This window comes from Stenella coeruleoalba (assembly GCF_951394435.1).
Source record: "Stenella coeruleoalba genome assembly, chromosome: 8".
Lineage (NCBI taxonomy): Eukaryota > Metazoa > Chordata > Mammalia > Artiodactyla > Delphinidae > Stenella > Stenella coeruleoalba.
In genome coordinates this window covers 59299035-59324243 of record NC_137154.1, presented here as the reverse complement: position 1 = coordinate 59324243, position 25209 = coordinate 59299035, and the positions used below count along the sequence as shown (strand labels likewise).

General features: G+C 37.9%; 1 protein-coding gene across 7 annotated transcripts in view; it reads left to right on the top strand.

Moving 5' to 3' along the window:
- The window catches only part of LOC307190962 (uncharacterized protein), a 445225-nt gene that overhangs the window by 230133 nt on the left and 189883 nt on the right, over positions 1 to 25209 (top strand). The window lies entirely within an intron of this gene.

The following is a 25209-nucleotide window of genomic DNA, read 5'->3' as shown; positions in this document are numbered from 1 at the left end:
AAAGGGCAAAGTAATCTCCAAATAGGTAGGGAGAAGGAAATAATAAAGGTAAGAGCAGAAATAATGAAATATAAAGCACATAATGTATATGTATAACTGAATCACGTTGCTGTACACCTGAAACTAACACAACATTGTAAATCAACTATAGTCCAATATAAAATATAAATCAAAAAAGGAAGTAAAATAAAAATAGTTGCGATTAAAAACCCACAATAGATAAAATAAAGTTGAATCTTCTGCCTGGTTAAAATTTAACCATGCAATCCTGCTGGCTCTAGAATCTGGGAAGAGACGCTTTCTAGGCTCCCAGAATCTGTGGACGAGAGAACTTAAAAGGGCAGAAATGGTGCTGAGTACAAATAGATACATATATCCAGAGAACAGCCATTTCAGTGACAAACTACAGTCTGGTACACACTCAAGCAGCACAGGGACTCTCTTTTGAAATTTATAATTTCTTCAACTTCTAGTGCTTTCTTAGGCACATAGAAATCAGTGACTACTTAATTAATGAATGGCAAGATAATAGTAATGAAGGTTATTTCCATCAAATTCTCTTGGATATGTCTTTCCGGGTTAAAGGAACAAAAGTCATGGGCCTGGGAACCAGTGTGTGCGCGTGTGTGTGTGTGTGTGTGTGTGTGTGTGTGTGTGTGTGTGTGGCTTTAACTGATTATGGGTTTCAATCTTTGAACTTCTGTTCTCTCCTAATGTTCTTGCCTTAACAGGGGTTGATATAATTTAACAGGAGATGTGACATTTCTATTATTACCAAGAAATGTTAAGTAGAAAGATATTCTGGGAAATAGACTCTCCATAGGTAATCAAAATTACATGAAGCCAGATGTCCAAGTTGCTAATTATATAATTATTATGAAATATAATTTGATTCAAATATATTACTTTGTAATGGGAAAATACAGTCTTATTAAGTTTCAGACAGTAAAATCTTCCTACTTTTTAAGATGATGTATCCATGGAACAGTCATTTGTAACAATTTTCATTATGACTTTTTCATTTTCCAGAAAGCTTCTCACCACAAAATAATAGGTTTTCAGTTTCATCAGGGAAAGATTCCAATTGTAATAGGACATGTGTTATGTTGTATAAGTTTGGGACATTGAGAGAAAGCAAAGTGACATGTGCTTTCAGCCTTAAAAAAATTATTGGTCAGAACGCTTAACATGAGATCTATCATCTTAACAAATCTTTAAGTGTATAATACAATACTGTTAATTATAGGTACAATGTAGTACAGCAGATTTCTAGAACTTACTCATCTTCCATAATTGAGACTTCATGCTTTTGCTTAGCAACTCCTCATTTCTCCCTTCCCCCCATGACACTGGCCTTAGCAATGATTTCATTTGCTATAACACCAAAAGCATAGGCAACAAAATCCAAAATAGACAAGTGAGACTACTTCAAACTGAAAAGCTTCTTCACAGCAAAGAAAACAATTAATAGTGTGAAAGGGCAGCCTATGGAATGGGAGAAAATATTAGCAAACCATATATAAGATAAGGGATTAATTTCCAAAAAATATAGGGAACTATTACAACTCAATCCAAAAAAAATAACCTGATTTAAAAATGGGCCAAATGCTTGAATATACATTTACCCAAAGAAGATGTATTGTCAGCAGGTTTATGGAAAGATGCTCAACATCACTAATCACCAGGGAAATGCAAATCAAGACCACAAGGAGATATAACCTCATACCTGTTAGGATGGCTACTATCAACCAAAAAAAATACAACAAGTATTGGTGAGGTTTTGGAGAAATCGGAACCCTTGTACATTGCTGGTAGAAAAGCGAAATGGTCCAGTTGTGGTGGAAAACAGTAAGGAGGTTCCTCAAAACATTAAAAATAGAACTACAATATTTTTCAGGCTTTTAAAAAATTTAACATTTTATTTTAAGATAATTATAACTTCACAGTTGTATGCAATAATATAGAGAGTTCCTATGTACCCTTTACTCAGTTTCCCCCAATGGTAACAACTTGCAAAACTGTACTATCATATCACAACCAGTATATTGACATTGGTATGGTCAAGAGATAGAATACTTTCATCACTACAAGGATTCCTCATGTTGCTGTTTTATAGCCAGATTTACTTCTCTTGAGCCCTCCATCCCTTTAAACACTGGTAACCACTTTCATCATTTCTATAACTTTGTCATTTCAAGAATTATATAAATGGATTAATACAGTATGTAACCTTTTGGGATTGGCTTTTTCGCTCAGCATAATTCACTGGAAATTCTTCCAGGTTGTATATGTCAATAGTTAATTTCTTTTCACTGCTGAGTAGTGTTCCACGGTATGGATATACCACTGTTTAATCAGTCACCCATTGAAGGACACCTGAGTTATTTCCATTTGGGAGCTATTATAAATAAAGCTACTTTAAACATTTATGGACAGGTTTTTGTGTGAAGATAATTCTTAATTCCTATGGGATAGATTCCCAGGGGTGTAATTTCTGGTTTATATGGTACTTGCATATTTAGGTTTTTAAGAAACTGTCAAACTGTATTCTAGGATAGCTAAACTATTTCATATTCTCATCAGCAGTGTCTCAATAATCCAGTTTCTGTGCATCCCCACGAGTGTTTGTTGTTGTCACTGTTTTTTGTTTTAGCTCTTCTGATATTTACATAGTGCCATTTCATTTTGGTTTTACCTTGCATTGTTTTAATGGCTAATCATGTTGAACATCTTTCATGTGCTTATTTGCTATCCTCATGTTCTCTTTTTTGAAATGTCTGTACATGTCATTTGCCCATTTTCTAATCTTTTTTTTTTTACCGTTGAGTTTTCTTTATATATTCTAGATTTTATCCTTTTTAAATAGGTGGTTTGCAAATATTTTCTCCAAGTCAGTAGCTTGTATTTTAAGCCTCTTAACAGACTCACAGAGCAAAAGAGTTTAATTTTAATGATGTTCAGTTTTTCATTTCCTTTTATAGATCATACTTTTGGTGTCAAGTATAAGAATTCCTTGCCTAGCACTTTGTACCTAGCACTAAATCTTGAAGATTTTCTTGTTTTTTTTTTTTTTCTGTACGTGGGCCTCTCACTGTTGTGGCCTCTCCCGTTGCAGAGCACAGGCTCCGGACATGCAGGCTCAGTGACCATGGTTCACGGGCCCAGCCACTCCGGAGCATGTGGGATCTTCCTGGACTGGGGCACGAACCCATGTCCCCTGCATCGGCAGGTGGACTCTCAACCACTGCACCACCAGGGAAGCCCTGTATTTTTTTCTATAAGTTTTATTTTTATGTTTTCCATTTATGATTATGCTACATTTTGAGTTAATTTTTAGATAAGGCTGGAGATTTATACAAAAGCCTATTTCATCCTCGTACAAGTAGAAATTCAATTTCGCACTTTAAAGAACACATGAGAAGATGGAAGGAAGATGACAGTGCTTACCTAGGGAGCACACCATCATGCAGAAAACACCGGCCCTGGCTTTTTGATTATACAACTTAAGGTTCTATGGTTAATGTAAGATTCATATAAAATTTCTTTCTTTTCAGGCTTTTTTGAGCATCAAATATATAACTGTTGAAAGAGATTTGTCAGTTGCACAGATAATGTAAATTTAAATTATTTTCATGATTGGGTGCAGCAGATCACAAGAAGGAAAGCTGGAGTGGGGTGAAGAGTGTAGGCTGTATAGAGGTTACAGTTTATTTTGCATTTTTATCTCTCTCTCCATATTGCAGAAATCTGTGTTCCTCATCCACCTAGTATCTGGCTCTGTATATTTGAAAACAAGATAATAGACATTTTTGGGGGAATTTTTTCCTGCTTGTTCTGGCAATATCCTAGATAATCTTAATATGCACCATCAAAGGAGAGCTGATCAGTGGCTAACTGTCTGCATTTCTACATTTCCCAACACCTGAAAAGAAGGGACAAAATATAATTCCTATTCTTTGGGTGTCAGTAGTTGGCAAAATAATGCCCCTTCCCTAAAGATACCTATACCCTAATCCTTGAAACTTAGAATATATTACATTATATGGCAAGTGGGGATTAGGGTTGCTAATCAGCTGACCTTAAACTAAAGTGATTAACCTGGATAAGTTAGTTGTGCCCAGTGTCATCACAGGCATCCTTTAAAGTGGAAGATGCTATACTGCTGGATGTGCAAAGGGGCCACCCTTAAAAGCTGAAAAAGACAATGAAATGCATTCTCCACTTGGACCTCAAGAAGGAATTCAGCCTTGTCAACATATTGATTTTAGCCCAGTGGGATCCATTTTGGACTTCATGCTTCCAGAGCCATAAGATAATGAATGTGTGTTGTTTTATGTAACTAAGTTTATGTTAATTTGTTATGACAACAATAGGAAAGTAACTCAAAGTAAAATTATTAAGTAAATAAAATTGATATATTTTTTATTTCCATTAACTCCCAGAGCGCTTTATCTATCCCTGTCTCTATCTACCCTTGGTTTCTTTTGCTTAGTGATGGATCTCCAGCACCTGATAGTGTGCATAGCACTTAGTAGATGCTCAAAAATATGCTGATTGTGTGCATGGATACACAAACATCTTCCTCTCATTTTAATTAAATTCAACATAGATTTTATTTATTTTTTATTTAGTTGAGCTAAGTTGATTTACAACATCATATTAGTTTCAGGTGTAAAACATAGTGATTCAAAATTTTTATAAATTATACTCCATTTAAAGTTATAAAATATTGGCTCTAGTCCCTTTGCTGTACAATATATCCTTGTAGCTTACTTATTTTTTACATAGTAGTTGGTATCTCTTAATCCCCTACCTTTATCTCACCCCTTCCCCTTTCCTTTTCCCTTCTGGTAACCACAAGTTTGTGCTCTATATCTGTGAATCTGTTTCCATTTTGTTTTATTTATTTGTTTTATTTTTTAGATTCCACATGTAAGTGATAACATACAGTATTTGTCTTTGTCTGACTTATTTCACTAAGCACAGTATGCTCCAGGTCCATCTGTGTTGTTGAAAATGGCAAAATTTTATTCTTTTTTATGGCTGAGTAATACTCTATTATGTATGGGGGTGTGTGTGTATACCACATCTTTATCCATTCATCTGTTGATGGACACTTAGGGTGCTTCCATATCTTGGAAATTTCTAAATGATGTGGCTATGAACATTGGGTTACACGTATCTTTTTTAATTAGTGTTTTTGTATTTTTTCGGTTATATGCTCAGGAGTAGAAGTCCTGCCTCATATGATAGTTCTATCTTCAGCTTTCTGAGAAACCTCCACTGTTTTCCACAGTGGCTGCAGCAATTTACATTTCCACCAACAGTATAGGAAGGTTCCCTTTTCTCCACATTCTCACTGAAATTTGTTATTTGTGTTTTTTTCATGGTAGCCATTCTGACAGGTGTGAGGTGATATCTCATCGTGGTTTCGATTTGCATTTCCCTGATGATTAGCGATGTTGATCATCTTTTCATGAGCCTTTCGGCCATCTGCATTTCCTCTTTGGGAAAACGTCTATTCAGTTATTCTGTACATTTTTAAATTGGGTTGTTTTTTTGATGTTGAGTTGTATGAACTGCTTATATATTTTGGATATTAACCCCTTATCGGTCATATCATTTGCAAATATTTTCTCCCATTCAGTAGATTGTCTTTTCATTTTGTTTATGGTTTCCTTTGCTATGCAAAAGCTTTTAAGTTTAATTAGGTCTCATCTGTTTATTTTTGCTCTTATTTCCTGTTTTAGAAGACAGATCTAAAAAAATATTGCTATGATTTATGTCAGAGTGCTCTGCCTATGTTTTCCTCTAGGAGTTTTATGGCTTTTGGTCCTACATTTAGGTCTTTAATCCATTTTGAGTTTGTTTTTGTATATGGCGTTAGAGAATGTTCCAGAAAGAGAAATTAAGGAAACAATCCCATTTACCATTGCACTGAAAAGAATAAAATATCTAGGAATAAACTTACCTAGGGAAGTGAAAGACTTGTCTTTCACTTGGAAAACTATGACACTGATGAAAGAAACTGAAGATGATACAAACAGATGGAAAGATATACCATGTTCTTGTATTGGAAGAATTAATATTGTTAAAATGACTTACTACCCAAGGCAATCTACAGATTCAATGCAATCCCTAGGAAAATACCAATGACCTTTTTTTACAGAAGTACAGTAAGTCCCTTACATACAGACGAGTTCTGTTCTGAGAGCACATTCATAAGTCCAATTTGTTTGTAAGTCCAACAAAGTTAGCCTAGGTACCCAACTAACACAATTAACTATATAGTTCTGTACTGTAATAGGTTTATAATACTTTTCACACAAATAATACATAAAAAACAAACACAAAAAATAAAGAAAACATTTTTAATCTTACAGTATGGTACAGTGAAAAGTACAGTAGTACAGTACAACTGCTGGCATACAGGGACTGCCATCAAATGAACAGGCAAGAAGAGTTACTGACTGGAGGAGGGAGTTGAGGTGGGAGATGGTAGAGCTGAAGGATAATCAGCAATAGGAGATAGAGGACAAGCTGCAATTTCACTCATGCCTGACATTGATGGCACATGTTCTGGTTCCTTACTGGATTCAATTCTATCTACCCTTTGAAAAAATGATCCAGTGATGCACGTTCACATCTTTGAAAGTTCACAACTTGAAGGTTCGTATGTAGGGGACTTAATGCAGAATAAATAATTCTAAAAGTTGTATGGAAACACAAAAGACCCCAAATAGCCAAAGTAATATTGAGAAAGAAGAACAGAGCTGGAGGAATCACACTCCCTGACTTCAGACTATACTACAAAGCTACAGTCATCAAAAGAGTATGCTACTGGCACAAAAATGGAAATATAGATCAATTGAACAGGATAGAGAGCCCAGACATAAACCCATGCACCTATGTTCAATTAATCTATGACAAAGGAGGCAAGAATATACACTGGAAAAAAGAGAGTCTCTTCAATAAGTGGTGCTGGGAAAACTGGACAGCTACATGTAAAAATGAAATTAGAACATTTTCTCACATGATATACAGAAATAAACTTCTCATTTTTTAATTAGCTTGTTTCTTTTGATATTGAGTTGTATGAAGTATTTATGTATTTTGGATATTAAACTCTTATTGGTAACATCATTTGCAGATATTTTCTCCCATTCAGTAGGCTGTCTTTGCATTTTGTCAGTGGTTTCCTTTGCTTTGCAAACTTTTAAATTCAATTAGGTCCCATTTTTTACAATTTTTGCTTTTGTCTCCTTTGTGTCAGGAGACAGATCCAAAAAAATTATTGCTATGACTTATGTCAAAAAGTATTCTGCCTATGTTTTCTTCTAGGAACTTTATAGTTTCCAGTCTTAAATTTAGGTCTTGAATCCATCTTGAGTTTATTTTTGTATATGGTTTGAAAAATATGCATTGGGTAAATAGAATAAGTGATTTTATTTTTTTCTGTCCAGAAGAGAAGAGTTCTGCAAAGCTTCTGAGTAGAAGTGGCATAGGAGATGAATTCTGAAGGATAATTATGTGGTTTTCATGCAGTATCAGGGGCTTCTAGGTAGAAGGAATAGCATATGCAAAGGCACAAATATGTGAAACTATAAGGCACCTTCAGGAAACGGCTGGTTGTTCAATGTGGGTGTGTGAATATATGTGTGAGGGAAAAAGACATTAGAGAAGAGGTTTGTGAATAAGCTTGAATTCTGCATAAATTGGATTTTATATTGAAGGCAGTATAGAGGGAGTAATTGCAACATGAAAAGAGATGTGACCAAATTATTATTTTAGAAATGTAACGCTGATCACCATGTAGAGGATGAATTGGATGGAGGCCAAAAGGTGGTTAGAAGGCTGTCACCATAGTCAGGACTCCCATGTGATGAGGGCTGAACTGAACAGTCACAAGATTGTGATAGTTTTGCATCGTTTTAGCAGTAAGTGTGAGAGTTAAATTGATGACTGATTGCTTTGGGTGGAAGGTGGTAAGGGAAATGGAGATATCAAATATGTTTGGAATTGGAGTGGCTGGGCAGATATTAGTCTTGGGATGTATGATACACCCAAGAGAAAGAAGAGTTTGAAGGATCAATGAAAATTAATGTTGGAGATGCTTAGATTGACAACAAGACATGCAGGTAAAGTATGGAGAAGGTAGATGGATTTTAGCAAAGGTATTAAATCTAGGAATATGGATATGAAAATCTCAGTTATTATTATATTATTGTCTTCTGATTCCATAGTAATATGTAGAAGGTGAGAAGCCTTTGCAATTAGATAGACTTGATCCTAGACCCCAGACCTATCACTCATTACTAGGATGAACATAAGCAAATCACACTCACTTTCTTATCTGTTAATTGTTTCTTAGATTCACACATTTTTAATGCTAGGTTTGAGTTGAAGTTGTAGGCAATGCCAGAGTTCATATTCTTTTCACCATGACATGGTACCTCCTGCTCTTCAAATAAATCCATTCTAACAATTCTAAGGAGCAATCTCCTTGTACACATATAGCATTGTGGAATCTTCTTAGAGGAGTTTGATTTTTGGCAAAAATCTGGCTAAGTACTGTCCAATGCAGCAAATGGCAGGGAGTGCTGCCTTTAAGCAGTGCTGTTGTAGCTCAAAGAGGAAGGGAAGGATTTCGGCAATGGTAGGTCTCTAGCTGGGCCTCGGAGAAAGGACAGGATTTGGATATATGAAAAGGGGAGGTACAGCCTCTGGGTGGGAGTGTCAGTTTAGTCAAATATGAAGTGGATCTTACGTTATCAAGGTTCCAGTTATGGAAAATTTGATGCTTTGCAGCTAGTCTTGATTTAAACAAGTCATGGATGGAAAGATCATTGTTTTGTGGTGTTTTCCTCAGGCATATGAAATATGTTGTATGCTTGAACATATAGTGTTAACCTTTACCTAGTTCTCAGAAGAAGTTTTCAGATGGTAATAATAAATATTACAAGTAGAGGAGGCATTTTCAGTACAACAAATAACATTTCATGTAATACCCAAAAGGATGAAGAAATACAAAGATTTGCACTGATGCTTTAAAAAATCATATACCTACAAAAAGGACAAAATTAAGTTGCTAGCAGAAAAACTGCAGGGAAAAAAAAAGAAATTAGAGCAAATTGAGGACAATACAACCAAAGTTGCTTCCTGTAGATCAGAGGTATGTATAGAGAAAAAACTATTTCACAGAGATAAGGAAATGGCCTTAGCGTTTTCTGATAGAATCATCCAAATCTATTTAGTTTTTATGGCCAGATAAAGTTTCTGACCTTATAGGAGACTTCAAAGACAGATAAGTGGGTAGATAAAACACCACAATGGAATTTAATTAAAGCTATAATGAACATTGGTTTTGTGTTATCTAGATGAATTTTCAGTCTCTTGAAATTTGTGTAACATTGGGAGATTTCACTGTAGTCAAGTTCATGCATTTGGCTGTGAGATACTTGCTGATGGTCTGTTCAAGGAACAAAGGAAACATTTAGGTCTGTTTATATGTGAAGGCCTTTTTGTTCTTTGAGACCATGGTGGTGAAAAATGAGCTAGAGACGGGTTTACCGAGTCACAAAGGCTGAAAAATCATAAGACAGTAGTCTTTTTATAATAGCTATAATTTATTGAGTATTTATTATGTGCCAGGAGTATTATATTCATTAACTCATTTATCCTTCATAATAATACTATGAGGTAAGTAGAGACTATTGTTAACTCTATTTTTAAATGAAGAAACTGAGGTCTAGAGTAGTAATAGCTTATCTAAGTTCACACAACTAGTGAGTGGCAGAGCTGAGACTTTAATCCAAGTTTGGATGACTTGGTAACATGAGCTCTTAACTACTCTGTTATACTGGTCTTAAATTCTATGCTAGATATTATCTAGTTCCATTTGGTAGGCAGCAGTGGAGTAGAAGATAGAGCTCTGGCTATAGAGTCATAAGACCTGTATTCAAATTCTAGTTTTGCTATTTGCCAGTTGTGTAACTGTGAGCTGCACTGGACTCCATGTCCAAGATGGCTCAAACCCTCGTCTGGTGATTAATGTTGACTCTTACCTGGGATCTCAAGTCGGGCTTATGCATATGCCTTTTACTTCAAAGACGGTAATTTGTTCCTGAAATGTGAATTCCCCCTGTTCTGTTTGTCAAACTTCTATTTATTCCCTAAAACCTATGTCCTAAGCCTTCATTCCAGAACCATCAGTTTGACTTGATCTCACCATCCTTGTGTTCCTTGAATAAGCTGTTCATCTCTCTGTTAGAGCTTTCATTCTCTGGTGTTGTAGGAATTGAATTAGAGGTCAGTCTACCTCAGCAGACTGTAATCTCAAGTATTAAAACTAAAACTTTGCTTTTTTGCTTCTTCAGAGATTAGGCAGTGTTTCCATAGTAGGTGTCTAATAAATACTGATGAATGAATGCTATTAGGTCAGGCTTCCACTATAGTATTTTAAATGGTCAAGAGCTTGTTTGTATAGCAGTTACTCTGTTTATCCAAGTAAAATCACTTGGTCAGAGAGTGAGTCAAAACACTACAAAACTACCTCATTAAAGCAGAATGGGACTTTATAAGTCTCTTACACTTTACTTTTTCTATTAAGGGACATATTGACAATAATACCGCTTATTTGCTTGCATAAGCCTATGAAAGCTTAAGAATTATTCCAGATTCACATTATTTTCTTTATCAGAGAGATACAGCTATATGAATAAGATAAGGCAGCTCAGTAGAATTTCTTATATCAAATAGGAGTTGTAAGAATTATTATAGTCAACTAAATATTTTAGAGACAATAGTGTTTTTCTTTAGCCCCCAAATATTTCCTTAAATATACACCTAATGACTGATTCACCATTCATTCATTCATTACAAAAACATTTATTGGACACCTGTTTATGTACTAAATCATGAGGATAGAGATTAAAATTGAATAATACTAATTATTTTCAAAAACACACTGTGGTAATGATTAGTAACCAAATATGTAAAGAAATAGTGGAAAAGTAGGAGATAAATGAAATAACGGAAGTAGGTAGTATAAATGAAATAAATAAATAAATAAATAGAAGACACGGTTGTTTGAATGTTTAAGGGGATGCTTCAGAGAGGATGAAATACTTGAGCTGTGTCTTGAAAAATGAGTAGCAACTACTAGAAAAAATAAGGTTGGAGAGGAACAAAACATCCCAAAGAGAGTAGACAGCAAGGAGAGACATTGACTCATAGACAAGCTGCTCATGGCATCGCATCTTTAATTTGGGAAGCCATAGGAAGTTTGAGGGAAGGAGAGTGCCATGAGGGCCCCCTCATTCCCCTTCATGGGGGAAGGTCGTTTACAGAGGCAATACAGATATATTATGGAAAAACGATCAGCGGAGAAGCCAGAGCAAGGGGAACCAATTGGAGCTTATTGAGATACTTTAGGGCAATGGGAATGGGGGATATGAATCCAGGCAGGATCTGTGGGAATGGTGAAGTAAGCTTAGGTAACAGATATAGCAAAATGGAATCTTTGTGATTTGATATCAGACTGTAGAGTGACATGAGAGGGAGTGGGATAAATAGCATACTCTGTGTTAACCTATGAATCTTGGTGATTAGAAAGATAGTAGTGGTATTAGCATAAATTCAACAGGAAGAACAGGGAGAAAGTAAAGTTCTCTTTTAGAAAGCATGTTTGGGACACACATCAGGAGCCATGATTCTACTGCTGCCAGAGATGTTCCACAGCTTTGCTGAGAGGCCAACACTTCCTACCTCCTACATCTAAGCATGCAACATCTTTGGAAACTGGTCCATGAATTTTAGGTAAACCCAGATGTTATGCCAGTAGGAGCATATTGCAATAGGAATTGACATTTTATCTTTAACTGACATACAATGGCAGCAAATAACATAATTTGCATTCTGGTAGTGAAGCCAAACCAGTACTGATTTGGAGACAGTAGTTCGGGATCTCTATCTGGACACACAGTCTTTGCTCATACAAATGAGCACAAATGTAGCAGGCAATCTTTAGTGACTAATAATGCCTCCTTTCAAATTCTGAGCAGAGTTTGTTTGCTTGTTCATTGTTTGCTTCTTCTCTGAATTTGGCATGTTACATGGCATTACAACCCCCATTCCAGCTGCAGGAGAATCAAAGCACAGTTAATCAAGTAGAAAATTTACATTCAGATTCACAAAATAAATCCAAACAGGTAGACAAACAAATAAAAACACTGCTATACATGTACCAGGATTTGAAGAAAATGTTTCTCTCCTGGGCTGGAGTGAACTGGCATTGTCCTCCCTTGTATTACTCTGTTAAAAAAACAATAGCACCAAAAAACCGAAAACGAAAACCCACAACTTTACAATGATATTTCCTAGTATTATAATAATGTAATAATTATGTCTTAATTGTTGAGACTGATAATAGCAATTATAATTTAAATATATATAAATCTACCTTTATGCCATGCTAGGAAATGGCTGCTGAATTTCCCAGTGGTCCCCATCTGGAATCATTGATAATCCCCCCTGCAAATCCAGCTTATCTTGTTCTTGAACTGGTCCTGATCAGTGTGGAGGTAGCTTTTTAGTTGCTTAGCAGCCTCAGGCCTTTCTTATGATAGAATATGCAGTTATGGTATTACCCAGAGTTTTGGTAACAGAAGTTTCAAGGGACAAGATCAGAGTGACAAGAAAGTTGGTTGAGTCCTCATCCTGCCACCCCCTGCACGTTACCTTCTGCCTTGGCTGCTCTGCCTAGCACTCCTTGGGAGTGTCCCCTGCCTTCCCCACAGAGGCATGGCTATAGCTATGGCAGTTAGAGCTGAGCCCCAGAGCTGGAGCTGCCTGTGCTTCAGAATCAACCCTGGTTTTCTCCCCACCATCTACTTTGAAGCTCCTCTCATGTGGCTTTAGGTCCTGACAGTGTTTGCTCGCCCTATTTGGGATGATGACGCAATTTGTTACCCTTAGAAGTAATGATCGTCTCCTGACTCTGCTTTGCTGCTGAGGGCAGTGCCCTGACCTAGTTACCACCTGGCCAGGTCTATGGAGCCTCACTCCCTGATTCACAAAAATGAAGAGCAGCCATACAGGGTCCCTCTCTACCGAGCCCCAGAGTCAAGGATGCCTGTCTTCCTCATGAGATCTCCCTCCTTCAGGACCTTGGACTCTGCTCTCAAATCATTTCCCTTCAATCCCCAGTCTGTGTTATGAATGTCTGATACCCTATAAACAAGATACTGTTACCCATTTGCTCTGTCATCAGTTCTGATTTTCTTTGTATAATCAGTTAATTAGATGTAATATAAAGAGCATTATTCTTTGTAGTCAGAAATACCTGAGTTAAAATTCTAGAATTTTATTTTATATATCCTTGGAAGAATTTTTTGTCTTATCTGAGTAGCAACTTCCTCAACTGTTAAGTGGAAAAATAATATTTCTAGACTAGACCAGCTGGCAGATCATTTTCCCTGAATGACCATATCCTTCACTGGATAAAATAATTGAGTTTATGGGTTGTTTGGTACCATATAGGTCCAGTCTTATTTCCCAATTGTTTACGTATCTCTTTTTCAAACTAAAGTAACAATCCTAGATCTCAGAATTGGAAAGACCTTTAAACAATATTGCAATTCAAAAGCACTTCAATATATGACTCCTAGCTTCAGCATCTCTACCAAATGTCTGTCAGCCTTCATGGAAACACTCCCATCATCACGAAACTCATTGCTTGCAATTTGGAAAGTATTTTTTCATATTGAGCCAAAATCTGCCTCCCTGATTGTAAAGTTTTTCTTATTTTTATTTATATTGTTTTTATTAGTTTATTTAAAAAACTCATTTCCATCTAGTTTTTTACTTCTTTTTGTTCATTATATGTGCATTATGAAACCTAGCTTGGAAATAGAGTTCCCCCCAGAAATCACTCTTGATTGCCTGTTGAGTTTGCTATTTGTATTTTTCACTTTAATAACTATGTGAACCATTCTCAGGGGAGTGGAAAAAAATCACCAAAACCTACGTTTTAAATATTCAGTATACAAAGCCATTTGCTATACCCAGGAGAGACAGGATTGATGGATAGGACATAGGGAATTACTCTTTCATAAATGAATCCCCAGAGATTAGACTTCCAACGAGCAAACCACCTTCTCTGCTGATTCCTGATGGGACCTGGCAAGTTTGTATTGCCACAACTATGAGAGCTGTGGGATTTGTTAGAACTTGTTAATCAAAATCTAATACAAATGGATGATATTATAGAGAAGCAAAAGGAAGGAGGATAACATTAATAGAATCTTAAAACTCTAGAATATTACATTAGGTATCAGTTATTGGGGTCCAAGTTTAATTTATATATACATAAGCTTTAAAAACAAGTTTTGGTCTCTGCTCTTGGATACTTTCCCCGGCAGGGAACTAATCTCACATATGTAAGTAGATTCACTGCTGAATAACTCTCATTACACTAAAGTTTATCTTTTGTTGAAATATCATGTAGCTCTCTCTGCTTTCTAGTTTTTAGATCTGTTTCTTTATACTAAGACATTCATTCATTCATGCATTATGTAATTTTTTCCTTGAACAAAGTATTTGTAAAGTTCCTGTTCTGTCCAAAGCCCCTCCTAAGCCCTAAGGATGCAATAGTAAACAACATAACAATGGTTTATGCTGAGATAGGACTTAGAATATATCGGGTGAAATTAATAGTGATGGCAAAATCACCTAATAGGTATAAAGTTTCAAACTGTAATAAGTGCTAATAAGTAAAACAACAGGGCTTTTTGTTTTTTTGATTTAAAACAACTTTATTGTAATATAATTGCTTTACAATGTTGTGTTAGTTTCTGCTTTATAACAAAGTGAATTAGCTATACATATACATGTATCCCCATATCTCCTCCCTGTTGCGTCTCCCTCCCACCCTCCCTATCCCACCCCTCTATTTGGTCACAAAGCACCAAGCTGAGCTGATCTCCCTGTGCTATGCAGCTGCTTCCCACTAGTTATCTATTTTACATTTAGTAGTATATGTAAGTCCATGCAACTCCTTCACTTCGTCCCAGCTTAATCTTCCCCCTTCCCGTGTCCTCAAGTCCATTCTCTACATCTGCGTCTTTATTCCTGTCCTGCCCCTAGGTTCTTCAGAACCTTTTTTTTTTAGATTCTATGTATGTGTTAGCATATGGTATTTGTTTTTCTCTTTCTGACTTATTTCACTCTTTATGACAAACTCTAGGTCCATCCACCTCACTACAAATAACTCAATTTCATTTCTTTTTATGGCTGAGTAATATTCCATTGTATATATGTGCCACATCTTCTTTATCCATTCATCTGTTGATGGACACTTAGGTTGCTTCCATGTCCTGGCTATTGTACATAGAGCTGCAGTGAACACTGTGGTACATGACTCTTTTTGAATTATGGTTTTTTCAGAGTATATGCCCAGTAGTGGGATTGCTGGGTTGTATGATAGTTCTATTTTTAGTTTTTTAAGGAACCTCCATACTGTTCTCCATAGTGGCTGTATCAATTTACATTCACACCAACACAGCAAGAGGGTTCCCTTTCCTCCACACCCTCTCCAGCATTTATTGTTTGTAAATTTTTGATGATGGCCTTTATGACTGGTGTGAGCTGATACCTCATGGAAGTTTTGATTTGCATTTCTTCAGTGTTTAGTGATATTGAGCATTCTTTCATGTGTTTGTTGGCAATCTGTATATCTTCTTTGGAGAAATGTCTAAGTCTTCTGCCCATTTTTGGTCTGGGTTGTTTGTTTTTGTGACATTGAGCTGTGTGAGCTGCTTGTATATTTGGAGGTTAATCCTTTGTCAGTTGCTTCATTTGCAAATATTTTCTCCCATTCTGAGGGTTGTCTCTTTGTCTTGTTTATGGTTTCCTCTGCTGTGCAAAAGCTTTGAAGTTTCATTAGGTCCTATTTGTTTATTTCTGTTTTTATTTCCATTTCTCTAGGAGGTGGGTCAAAAAGGATCTTGCTGTGATTTATGTCATAGAGTGTTCTGCTAATGTTTTCCTCTAAGAGTTTTAGTGTCTGGCCTTACATTTAGGTCTTTAATCCATTTTGAGTTTATTTTTGTGTATGGTGTTAGGGATTGTTCTAATTTCATTCTTTTACATGTAGCTGTCCAGTTTTCCCAGCACCACTTATTGAAGAGGCTGTCTTTTCTCCATTGTATACTCTTGTCTCCTTTATTAAAGATAAGGTGACCGTATATGCATTGGTTATCTCTGGGCTTTCTATCCTATTGCACTGATCTACATTTCTGTTTTTGTGCCAGTACTATACTGTCTTGATTACCGTAGCTTTATAGTATAGTCTGAAGTCAGGGAGCCTGATTCCTCCAGCTTCGTTTTTCTTTCTCAAGATTGCTTTGGCTCTTCGGGGTCTTTTGTGTTTCCATACAAATTGTGAAATTTTTTGTTCTAGTTCTATGAAAAATGCCTTTTGTAGTTTGATAGGGATTGCACTGAATCTGTACATTGCTTTGGGTAGCATAGTCATTTTCACAATGTTGATTCTTCCAATCCAAGCACATGATATATTTCACCATCTGTTTGTATCATGTTTAATTTCTTTCATCAGTTTTCTGCATACAGGTCTTTTGTCTCCTTAGGTAGGTTTATTCCTAGGTATTTTATTCTTTTTGTTGCATGGGAAATAGGAGTGTTTCCTTAATTTCCCTTTCATATTTTCATCATTAGTGTATAGGAATGCAACAGATTTCTGTGCTTTAATTCTGTATCCTGCTACTCTACCAAATTCATTGATTAACTCTAATAGTTTTCTGGTAGCATCTTTAGGATTCTTTATGTATAGTGTCATGTCATCTGCACACAGTGACAATGTTACTTCTTCTTTTCCGATTTGGATTTCTTTTATTTCTTTTTCTTCTCTGATTGCTGTGGCTAAGACTTTCCAAAACTGTGTTGAATAATAGTGGTGAGAGTGGGCAACCTTGTCTTGTTCCTGATCTTAGTGGAAGTGGTTTCAGTTTTTCACCATTGAGTACGATGTTGGCTGTGGGTTTGTCATATATGGCCTTTAATATGTCCAGATAAGTTCCTTCTATGCCTACTTTTTGGAGGTTCTTTTTTATCATAAATGGGTGTTGAAAATTGTCAAAAGGTTTTCTGCATCTGTTGAGATGATAATATGATTTTTCTCCTTTAATTTGTTAATATGGTTTATCACATTGATTGATTTGCATATATTGTAGAATCCTTGCATTCCTGCAGTAAACCCCGCTTGATCATGGTATATGTTCCCTTTAATGTGCTATTGGATTCTGTTGGTTAGTATTTTGTTGAGGATTTTTGCATCTAGGTTCATCAGTGATATTGGCCTTTCTTTGTGACATCTCTGTCTGGTTTTGGTATCAGGGTGATGGTGGACTCGTAGAATGAGTTTGGGAGTGTTTCTCCCTCTACTATATTTTGGAAGAGTTTGAGAAGGATAGGTGTTAGCTCTTCTCTAAATGTTTGATAGAATTTGCCTGTGAAGCCATCTGGTCCTGGGCTTTTGTTTGTTGGAAGATTTTTAATCACAATCTCAATTTAAGAACTTGTGATTGGTCTGTTTATATTTCTATTTCTTCCTGGTTCAGTCTCGGAAGATTGTGCTTTTCTAAGAATTTGTCCATTTCTTCCAGGTTGTCCATTTTATTGGCATATAGTTGCTTGTAGTAATCTCTCATGATCCTCTGTATCTCTGTAGTGTCAGTTGTTGCTACTCCTTTTTCATTTCTAATTCTATTGATTTGAGTCTTCTCCCTTTTTTTCTTGATGAGTCTGGCTAATGGTTTATCAATTTTGTTTTTCTCAAAGAACCAGCTTTCAGTTTTATTGATCTTTGCTATTTGTTCCTTCATTTCTTTCATTTATTTCTGATCTGATCTTTATGATTTCTTTCCTTCTTCTAATTTGGGTTTTTTTTTTTGTTGTTCTTCTTTCTCTAATTGCTGTAGGTGTAAGGTTAGGTTGTTTGTGTGAGATGTTTCTTGTTTCTTGAGGTAGGATTGTATTGCTATAAACTTTCCTCTTAGAACTGCTTTTGCTGCATCCCATAGGTTTTGGGTCATCGTGTTTTCATTGTCATTTGTTTCCAGGTATTTTTCAATTACCTCTTTGATTTTTCAGCGATCTCTTTGTTACTAAGTAGTATATTGTTTAGCCTCCATGTGTTTTTATTTTTTACAGACTTTTTCCTGTAATTGGTATCTAGTCTCATAGCATTGTGGTCGGAAATGATACTGGATCCGATTTCAGTTTTCTGAAATTTAACAAGGCTTGATTTGTGAACCAAGATATGATTTATCTTGAAAAATGTTCCATGAGCACTTGAGAAGAAAGTGTATTCTGTTGTTTTTGGATGGAATGTCTTATAAATATCAAATAAGTCCATCTTGTTTAATATGTCATTTAAAGCTTGTATTTCCTTATTTTCATTTTGGTTGATCTGTCCATTGGTGAAAGTTGGGTGTTAAAGTCCCCTACTATGATTTTGTTACTGTTGATTTCCCCTTTTTTGGCTGTTAGCATTTGCCTTATGTATTGAGGTGCTCCTGTGTTGGGTGCATAAATATTTACAATTGTTATATCTTCTTCTTGGATTGATCCCTTTATTATTATGTAGTGTCCTTCTTTGTCTCTTGTAATAGTCTTTCTTTTAAAGTCTATTTTGTCTGATATGAGAATTGCTACTCCAGCTTTCTTTTGATTTCCATTTGCATGGTATATCTTTTTCCATCCCCTCACTTTCAGTCTGTATGTGTCCCTAGGTTTGAAGTGGGTCTCTTGTAGACAGCACATATACGGATCTTGTTTTTGTATCCATTCAGCCAGTGTATGTCTTTTGGTTGGAGCATTTAAACTGTTTACATTTAAGGTAATTATTGATATGTATGATCCTGTTACCATTCTCTTAATTGTTTTGGGCTTGTTATCATAGGTCTTTTTCTTCTCTTGTGTTTCTTGCCTAGAAAAGTTCCTTTAGCATTTGTCGTAAAGCTGATTTGGTGATGCTGATTTCTCTTAGCTTTTGCCTGTTTGTAAAGGTTTTAATTTCTCTATTGAATCTGAATGAGATTCTTGCTAGGTAGAGTAATCCTGGTTGTAGGTTCTTCCCTTACATCACTTTAAATATGTCCTGTGACTCCCTTCTGGCTTGCAGAGTTTCTCCTGAAAGATCAGCTGTTAACCCTATGGGGTTTCCCTTGTATGTTTTTTGTTGTTTTTCCCTTGCTGCTTTTAATATTTTTTCTTTGGTTTTAATTTTTGATAGTTTGATTAATATGTGTCTTGGCATGTTTCTCCTTGGGTTTATTCTGTATGGGACTCTCTGTGCTTTCTGGACTTGATTATTTCCTTTCCCATATTAGGAAAGATTTCAACTATAATCTCTTCAAATATTTTCTCAGTCCCTTTGTTTTTCTCTTCTTCTCCTGGGACCCCTATAATTGAAATGTTGGTGCATTGAATGTTGTCCCAGAGGTCTCTGAGACTGTCCTCAATTCTTTTCATTCTCTTTTCTTTATTCTGCTCTGCAGTAGTTATTTCCACTATTTTATCTTCCTGGTCACTTATCTGTTCTTCTGCCTCAGTTATTCTGCTATTGATTCCTTCTAGAGAATTTTTAATTTCATTTATTGTGATGTTCATCATTGTTTGTTTGCTCTTTAGTTCTTCTAGGTCCTTGTTAAACGTTTCTTGTATTTTCTCCATTGTATTTCCAAGATTTTGGATCATCTTTACTATCATTACTCTGAATTTTTTTTCAGGTAGACTGCCTATTTCTTCTTCATTTGTTAGGTCTGGTGGGTTTTTGCCTTGCTCCTTCATCTGCTGTGTGTTTCTCTGTCTTCTCATTTTGCTTAACTTACTGTATTGGGGGTCTCCCTTTTGCAGGCTGAGCATTCGTAGTTCCCATTGTTTTGATGTCTGCCCCCAGTATGTAATGTTGGTTCAGTGGTTTGTGTAGGCTTCCTGGTGGAGGGGACTGGTGCCTGTGTTCTGGTGGGTGGGGCTGGACCTTGTCTTTCTGGTGGGCAGGGCTGCATCTGGTGGTGTGTTTTGGGGTGTCTGTGAGCTTAGTATGATTTTAGGCAGCCTCTCTATTAATGGGTGGGGTTGTGGTCCTGTCGTGCTAGTTGTTTGGCATAGGGTGTCCAGCACTGTAGTTTGCTTGTTGTTGAGTGGAGCTGTGTCTTAGAGTTGAAATGGAGATCTCTTGGAGCGCTTTCACTGTTTTATATTATGTGGAGCCGGGAAGTCTCTGGTGGACCCATGACCTGAACTCAGCTCTCCCACCTCAGCGGCACAGGCCTGACACCCGGCCAGAGCACCGAGACCCTGTCAGTCACATCACTCAGAAAAAAAGGGAGAAAAAAAGAAAGAAAGAAAAAGTAAAATAAAGTTATTAAAATAAAAAGTAATTATTAAAAATAAAAACAGTTAAAAAGTAGTAAAAAAAAAATAGAAAGAAGAGAGCAACCAAACCAAAAAACAAATCCACGAATGATAACAAGTGCTAAAAACTATACTAAAAAAACCCAAAAAACGGACAGACAGAACCCTAGGACAAATGGTAAAAGCAAAGCTATACAGACAAAATCACAGAAAGGAGCACACACATACACACTCATAAAAAGAGAAATAGGAAAAAATATATCTATATATCTATATATCTATATTAATAAAAAGGAGGAAGAGAGCAACCAAATCAATAAACAAATCTACCAATGATAATAAACTCTAAATACTGAACTAAGATAAACACAAAGCTAGGAACAAATTAGATGCAGAAAGCAAACCCCAAGTCTACAGTTGCCCCCAAAGTCCACCGTCTCAATTTTGGGATGATTCGTTGTCTATTCAGGTATTCCACAGATGCAGGGTACATCAACTCGATTGTGGAGATTTAATCCGCTGCTCCTGAGGCTGCTGGGAGAGATTTCCCTCTCTCTTCTTTGTTCGCACAGCTCCTGGGATTCAGCTTTGGATTTGTACCCGCCTCTGCGTGTAGGTCGCCTGAGGGCGTCTGTTCTTCACTCAGATAGGACAGGGTTAAAGGAGCAGCTGATTCGGGGGCTCTGGCTCACTCAGGCCGGGGTGGGGTGGGGAGGGAGGGGTACTGATGCGGGGCGAGCCTGTGGCGGCAGAGGCCGGTGTGACGTTGCACCAGCCTGAGGCGCGTCGTGCGTTCTCCTGGGGAAGTTGTCCCTGGATCATGGGGCCCTGGCAGTGGCGGGCTGCACAGGCTCCGGGGTGGGATGTATGGATAGTGACCTGTGCTTACACACAGGCTTCTTGGTGGCGGCAGCAGTAGCCTTAGCGTCTCATGTCCGTCTCTGTGGTCCACGCTGACAGCCGCGGCTCACGCCCGTCTCTGAAGCTCATTTAGGCGGTGCTCTTAATCCCCTCTTCTCACACACCCCAAAACAATGGTTTCTTGCCTCTTAAGCATGTCCAGACTTTTTCCCGGGCTCCCTCCCGGCTAGCCGTGGCGCACTAGCCCCCTTCAGGCTGTGTTCACGGAGCCAACCCCAATCCTCTCCCTGGGATCTGACCTCCGAAGCCCGAGCCTCAGCTCCCAGCCCCCACCAGCCCTGGCGGGTGAGCAGACAAGCCTCTCAGGTTGGTGAGTGCTGGTCGGCACCAATCCTCTGTGCGGGAATCTCCCCGCTTTGCCCTCCGCACCCCTGTGGCTGTGCTCTCCTCCGTGGCTCCGAAGCTTCCCCCCTCTGCCACCTGCAGTCTCTGCTGCGAAAGGCCTTCCCAGTGTGTGGAAAGCACTTCCCAGTGTGTGGAAACCTTTCCTCCTTCACAGCTCCCTCCCACTGGTGCGGGTCCCATCCCTATTCTTTTGTCTGTTTTTTCTTTTTTCTTTTGCCCTAACCGGGTACGTGGGGAGTTTCTTGCCTTTTGGGAGGTCTGAGGTCTTCTGCCAGCTTTCAGTAGACGTTCTGTAGGAGTTGTTCCATGTGTAGATGTATTTCTGATGTATTTGTGGGGAGGAAGGTGATCTCCACGTCTTACTCCTCTGCCATCTTGAAGGTCTCTCCCCACCAGGTGTCAACAATATGGGTTTTAAGAGATCATATAATAGAGCAAACTGACCAATTATGGCATTAGTAGTAGTCATTGAGGTGGTGCAGGTGGACACGACACCTCCAGAAGACATGATATTTAAATTGGGAAGTGAAGAGTGAATTGTTCTTAACGAAGAGAGAGGTAGGAGTAGTGATAATGAAGAACTGTTCTGGACAGGGAATGATCTGTGAGAAGAGTTTGAACTGGGCAAGATGAGGACAAGATTAGGGCTAGGATAATCACCCTGCCCCACGATGGTGCACTGCTACCCTCGCTTAAATCTTCTTGGTTTACACATCGTTGGGTCCTTGAGCCATTTCTCACATGACATGAACTCCAGAATTCTCACCCCTCTTTCTGTTCCCCTTTGGCCATGCTCCAGCTTGTCTTTGTCTCCTTTCCATGTGTTCCTAACAAAACAGCAGCAAAGAAGTCATGTAAGCGTGTCAGGAGAAAAATCAATGCCTGTGAATCCCAAACTGAGGATGGAGGAAGGTACAGTTGAAATCCTACAAAAAATATCAGGCTAGCCAAGAATTATTGGAGTAACCCCAGAAATCCTGCTGGGCTGGTGAGACAGGTGCTATCGCCTAAGCTTCTCTACTTCCCTTCCTCATATCAATAATATTTTAAAAGGTGATAAGGGAGCAAAGCTGATGGATTTAGAATCAGTCTTCAAATGACTTTGGCCAACATAAATAGCCTTTTGATGTAGGACAAAAGAGACAGAACAAAACAGCTCTTTTATCTATTTCTACAAGTTCTACATGATAACAATATCTTTTCTGGTATTTCATCTCTTTTCTCTCAACCTGAAGTTCCTTGGGGTCTGTTTCTGTTCAAAAATAGTTTTCACCCTAGGCTGGAAAATGTCACCATGGGCGATGGATTCTCCCAGGTAGACGAAGTGCCAGGCGGCTCCCAAAGGGTTCCAGAGGCTTTAGCCTAAAGGATAAAAGGCAATATCTGAAGGCGAGAGAGTTGATCCGTAAATAAATTTGACTGGCATTAAGTATTTAATGTGGTGCTTGGCTGCGTGAGGGCAGATCATTAAATGCATAATGGCACAGTACCCATTCGGGCTTTACCGTCAGTCTGACAAGCCCCAAACAGGCTGCATGGCATTAAATAGTAAGTGACAAGTTCTGATAGACCTGTCAGTTTGAGATGGTTTACTTTAAAGCAAACAGAAAGGGCTGCAGATTCTTTTATTGAAAAAGTAATATTCACTTGGAGAAGAGAGGGTAGGGAGTATATTATAGTCCAAGGCATAGTGCTTTGGAATCAAACAGACCTGGTTTTGAGTTAGTGGACCTGTCACTTACTGCTGTATGTTCATTGAGAAAATTCCTTCACCTCTCTGAGTCTCAATTCACTAATGAGTAAAATGGCAATAATGTATATTTCAGGCTTGCTTTAGGTAAGGTTCCCCAGGAAAAAAATCTCTGGGATAGACATTTATATTCAGGTCATTTATTGGGGAATATTTTTGGGGAAAATAGCTACAGTGGAGTAAGGGAAGTCGGATTGGGCTAAGAGAGAAGTTAGATATTCTTCTTTTCTTCCTTTAACTATTTGCAGTGATAGTCATTAATATGAATTTATAGTTCAGTATTTTTTGTTCATCTGAAAAGCAATTATTAAACACATCTATAGAAACATAGAACTGTCCTGGAAACAGACTCTAAGATGGAACTTTGAGTACAAGTGGCTTACTGGCGAGTGGTCTTAGGTACACCACCTGTAGAGGCATAAGAGAAGCAGGGTTGGTCAGAGCAAGAGACTGATCTGCAGTGTAGTTGCAACAGATGCCTCAGCTGATCCCAGGAAATGCTGTCACACAAAGATGGCATTTCAGTGGTGTCTCACATTGGAGCAAGGGATCTGAGTCTTTGTTCAACTGCATCGGCAGGTCACTGGATCTGGACTGCCTTTGAGGGTGTAACTCTGGGTAAGGCTGCTCCCTTGAGACAAGTGTAATTTCTAGGGAGGGACTTAGCTGTGAGCTGTAAGCAGACATGTTTGGTAGCCAGGGGGTGAATGCCTTGGTTCTGAATATTTCTACCCCTTGCACCACTTGCATCCACTTGCTTCCTGTAATAAGCTTACACCATCTAGAAACAGCTTTTTCTAGATTCTGTTTGGTCACTTCCTGGGGTACCCAAAGTCCTTACTAGAGGAAGGTGGGTGGAATGAAATATAGCCCCCGCTGCTGCAGACACTCTTCAGGCTACAACTGATATTCACCATTTTTTCCCCATGACTATCATTCTAGATTTCCTTACCCTTCAGTTGGCATTTCTGCTGATGGTATCTCCCAGACCTTCATCTCTGAGGAATTTTGAGCTCCTGATTATCATGTCTTATTCAGATTATGGCTTCTTCACTTGTTGATGTGCTAACAAAATTGGGCAGAAGACTACGAAGGGGAATTTCACTTGATCACTTGGGTGTCCAATGTATTATTTTCTCCCACATTGTTTAACAGCAGACTTACTTCCTTCTGACTAGCAGTGTTAATTATCCCTTCCAGGATGGTAGTTTCCCTTTCTTGATTCCTAAGTCCAACGTGACTGGGTGGTAGCTATAGATAAAGTTTAATGAGGTGAATTTTCCTCTTGGAACCAGGACCTATAGATCCACAGAAACTAGAAGTGCAGGAATGGTGAGTATACACTTCCCAATAGATTACTAGGAATGACCACTTCTGATCCCATCTTTTGGCTCCTAGACCTATATATTCTACTTATTAGGGATATAGCACTGTGTAATAAATATTGGTTTAGGGTATATTCTGCATCCTAAAGGATAGAGTCCCATTATTTCAAAGCTGTGACCTCAACCACACCTTCAAAAGGCTGTTATCTTGCTTGGCCAGGCAGACAGCTTCAGGGTATATGGCATATGATAGAACCAGTGGATCCATTGGAACTCAGTGGAGTCCTCTACCATGCCTCTTTTGATGTAAAGTGAATCCTTAGTATGATGTGATGTTATGCAAAATCCTGTTGTTGTTAGATCACTTACATATTACATGTGAGCCCTTGAATAGAAGTACTGGCTGAGACACTCTAGGCAAGAAAGGCATAC